Source organism: Hipposideros armiger, unplaced genomic scaffold, assembly GCF_001890085.2.
Source record: "Hipposideros armiger isolate ML-2016 unplaced genomic scaffold, ASM189008v1 scaffold_223, whole genome shotgun sequence".
Lineage (NCBI taxonomy): Eukaryota > Metazoa > Chordata > Mammalia > Chiroptera > Hipposideridae > Hipposideros > Hipposideros armiger.
In genome coordinates, this window is record NW_017731573.1 from 1864606 (window position 1) to 1869071 (window position 4466).

General features: G+C 46.7%; 1 protein-coding gene across 6 annotated transcripts in view; it reads left to right on the top strand.

Moving 5' to 3' along the window:
* AUTS2 (activator of transcription and developmental regulator AUTS2) overlaps positions 1 to 4466 on the top strand; it is a 1181390-nt gene that overhangs the window by 433178 nt on the left and 743746 nt on the right. The window lies entirely within an intron of this gene.

The window sequence follows — 4466 nt, forward strand, 5'->3', positions numbered from 1 at the left end:
GTTTTCTGGAACACAGCACATAAAAATGTGGGTCTTTATGATGTTGAGTGTTCTGAAGTCAGGACTTTTCTGTCCTTTCTTTTGTCTTCACTTCCTTTTATTCTCTCACTTGCTTTACTTCCCCTTACCTTCCCCCCTCTTTCTTATGTGAGGGGTGGTGGGGGGAGGGACACTGTTTAAGGACCCAGTGCTGGTATAATGCCATTATCCTTTACATCTCATTGAATGGTGCTTGAAGACTCTAACTGTGTCTTCCGCCGTCAGGAAGATCAGCGTAAGCTTAATGTTTGAAAGCGCCTGTGCTGATGCTGAGAAGATGTCTTGCCCGTGCACTTCAGTTAATACGATCAGTATGTGATGATGGCTTTTCCAATCAGATCGCTGAATTGAATTTATAATTTAAGGTATTTCTGCTGTGGGTGTAAAAGGTAAAACGAATGGGAGCCCAGCAAGAGGATTTTTCCTGAATTTGGATTATAGACACTAAGCACACGTGAACAGGACAGCGTGTCTCCGTGGTGTGTTTGGCCAGTATGGAGACATTAGGAAAAAGAGGAGAAAGAGTATTTTATACAGAAAATTCCCATATGCTTGCTTTTTATAGAGCTAGTACCTTTCAATGAAAACACATTTTACTGGAAGAATTCAGTTCTCTTTAAAGTTTGGTGCAGCAAAAGGTGAAAATGTGGGGAATGCAGCTGGAAACTGAAAGCTGATTTGTGCCGCAGGCTTGCAGCTGTACCTACCTGTGATGCAATGAATACTTTTGATTATTAATCCTTCTGTGACTGAAAACGCGCTCCCCTTCCTAAAGCTGGCGGCGATAATTTACTGACTGTTTAAACCTTGAGGACTGACTAACTTGAGTTGGAAAAATAAACCTTGTCTCTTGAAACTCACATCTTGTTAAACTCAGAGCAGCCGGCAGAGAGGATGAGAAGGACCCCCAGCCTGGGTGCTGGGAGAAGAGAATTATGCCTCAGCCACTGTCACTTTCAGCTTTCCTGCAAATCCCCTGGGCAGAGGAAGAACTGTGGGACTGAGTGATGGCAGAAACACTGGCATGACTCCATTTCATTACTTGTCCCCAAGCTTCGCATCCACATTTGACTCTCAGTGAGATGTAGTCTGGATCCATAGGGAGTGGAACTGGAGGTGGACGTAGCTGAGATGATGAACCGGGGGCAGTTTTCAATTTTCCAGCTTGCTGACTTCATGACATCTGCCGTAGCCAAAGCGCCACCCACTGCCCTCCTCAGCTCGCCATTTTGGCGTCTCACGTCATCATTATTTATTCAGCACATTTTTTAAAAGTGGGCTAGTTTTCTTTTTGTTACTCCTAAATACATTTCTTTCAAAGGAAATATTATGTCACTATAATCAACAGGAGGCAGGTATCACTCGCCATTAGAAAGTAACTGGAAAAATGCGTATATAACACAATTAAAATATTATGAAATTCTAGTTAGATGCTGTTCCTCGTGGAAGCCCTGAACCTGAGGCCTCCCGTCCTCTCAGGTGAAAAGGAAGTTTAAGCGGCAAACATTTTAAATCTGGTCAAACACCACATGAGACACTGGTCTTAACTAATCAGAAGGATTAGGAAGAAAGGGCCCATGTCCAGCCGGAACAACTCCTCTTAGTTCTTGTTTTCCTGAGGAGGTTTAGAAGGTAAAGAAAGCTCCCCTTGAAGAAGAACAGCTGCCCGCCGAGGAGGAGGTGTGGTCTCTTCACCCACCGTCCTTCCTGGTCCCCAGGGCGGCCCTTGGTCCAGTGCTCAGGACGCATCTGTTCATTGAGTCAGGACTTGAGTATCGAGGCCTCGTTTCATTGGCCTTTCCTCTGAAGACGGTATTGCGTTTCTCCCGTCTCTCTCTCTGAGTTCTCAGTCGTCCTCTTGCGCGCTCGCTTACACACGAGGCTTTCTTTTGTGTGAGTACACACAGCCATGTGCACCTCTTGAAACCCACAGGCCTGTAGGCCAGATAACAGGCTGTGTCGTCTTGTGAATTAGCTCTTTTTTGCTTGCTTTGGCACAGGGTGTTGAGTCCTTTGCCATCATGCTCCCCTGGTACAGTGGGACTGGTGCGGACTAGCTTTCCAGGCCTCGTACCTGCACGTGTCCTCAACCACGCACTTCCAAACAAGCGGCTTGTTGTGATGTGTCTTTCTCTTTAGGCAACTGCAGTATATGCAGCACTAAACTGTTGCCAGATTTTCTTGGAAGTAGAAAATGATAAGCATAATGTTTCTTCTGCATCTCTGAGAAGCCCTACACCCCCAGCTGTTGTGGTGGTAGCAGTTGTCACTTGCTCTGTTGTCACCAAACACCATCTCAAGTGTGGAAGAGACAGAATTTGGCGACTGCTCTGCAGTGCACACTGCTCCCCGAAGTCCTGTTACAGTCGCTTTTTTCCCTTGCTGACCTGGCGTCTCAGCTGGAGGAGACGAAGATGTCCCATTTGTCCTTCTGTCCACTGCGNCAGCCTGGGCCATAAAGGCTGAGCTGGCCTGAGGAAATGAGGGGCACATGTGGCAGTGTTCCAGCCATGCAGGGTCACAAAGCACAAGACAGGCGATGGAGCCGGAAACAGTGAGATACCCACGTGTGGTCTGTGGGCCACATAAAATGTTAAAGTGTAGTCAGTGTAAGTTGAGCATATTTTATGTGCCTGTTCCAAAGGTCTTAGAACCTTGGTTTTATATGTTTAACATATGGGGCAACTCGAAGTCAGAATATTTGGTTAACGTTGTCTGCCAGCCCTTTGACATTCTGACATTGGACTGTGTATGTACTGTTTATCACGTTACTTTCTGTCTAATTTCAGAAACCCAGCATGTAAAGTGGAGAAACGCGTGCATGTGGCAGTGTTTGGGGTGGGTGGTGGGAGGCATAGCCTGCCATTCCCAAGTCGTCCGTTCAAGCATTGGATGACCCATCCCCGTAATGCTGCTCATTGTAGGTTTCTGTTCCTGAGCTCCTAAGACCTTCTCCTCCAAATCTAATATTAGCTTAACTACCAAATGACCAAAACCAGAGCACATATAAGTTTTTCTCGAAAAAGACGACTGGAAAAAGTTTCTCAGAGGCTCCAATGATGCTATGTGTCCATTTTCTCCTTCCACGGTAACACTTAGAATTCACTCCACATTGCCTATGAGAGAAAGGAGGAGGGGGGGACGCCTGCCTATAATAGCTTTGTATGTTCCTCCAGAGAAAGAAAGTGCTTGGAGAGAGAAAGGCAGGCTTTCAGATGCTGTCTGAACAAAGAGATGGAAACGGGAGACCAGGACAGCACCTGCAGGCTTTCAAACTGGGACAGAGACTGCATGCTGCTTTTGCCGTTGGAAGAGTGAAAAGCTGTTTCCTGTCATTTCCCATCTTGTCACTTCCACCACCAACATCTTGCTACTTCTTGCACCAGCTGTTGTTTTTTTTTTTCCCTCCACAGACAGATGGTACAAGAGCTTTGATAATCTCCCCGCCACCCCAGTTCTGCAGAGGTTTGCTTGTGTGGTACCTTTGTGAAATGATCACATGCCCCCGTCACTCCCTGTATTCTGTTACAGGGCTAGGAAGGGAGCAGAGGGGATCCAGTGGAGACGTTGAACAGCGTGCTTTGTAATGTCTTGTGGAAATGCCTCACAGAAGCCTCATTTCTACTGCTGCAGCCATTTTGTTTCTGAGGTTTTACTCCAAAAACGGGGGAAAGTGGGGAGAGGGAACTGATGCCTTTGCTTCGATGAGAACCTGGGGTTTCTGATCATGATTTCTCTGTATTCTGAACTCAGGGTGGGAGTTCTGATATTGCCGTTAGCCTCCCTAGGTTTTAGCTAAGTAGAGCGGTCCTTGGTTTTTGTTTCATATTTTAACTGTTTTGACTTAACACTTCTGACAATGTGCGTGTGTGTTCGTGTGCATGTGTGCGTGCGTGTGCTCTTGTTCCCCCATATCAGCCAATTTTTCAGCTCTCTCGACACCAACGGTGTGCCCTACAATTTGGTCCTATTCTGACACTGACTACCTGGAGTCACACAGACCCTACAGATTAAGGACTGAGTTCTATGAGACTGTCAGATGCTGCTCACAAGTTCCTGGTTGCCACCTGTACTTTCTACTGACCAGCGATCAATTTGGGGGTTCCCATGACCTACCTCCCTTGGGCTCAATAATTTGCTAGAATGGCTCACAGAACTCAGTAATGGCTTACTTACTATTACTGGCTTAGTATTAATCATACGACTCAGGACAGCCAAATGGGAGAGATGCATGGGGCAGGGATGAGGGGAGGGGCGTGGGGCTTCCACACCTTCTCTGGGCGCCCACCCTCCTAGCACCTGTGTGCTCACCAACCCAGAAGTTTTTTGAATCCTGTCGTGTGAGGGTTTTCATGGACATTTCATTACATGGGTAGGAACCATTAAATTATTGACCGTTGGTCATTGAGTAGCTCCAGCCTGTCTTT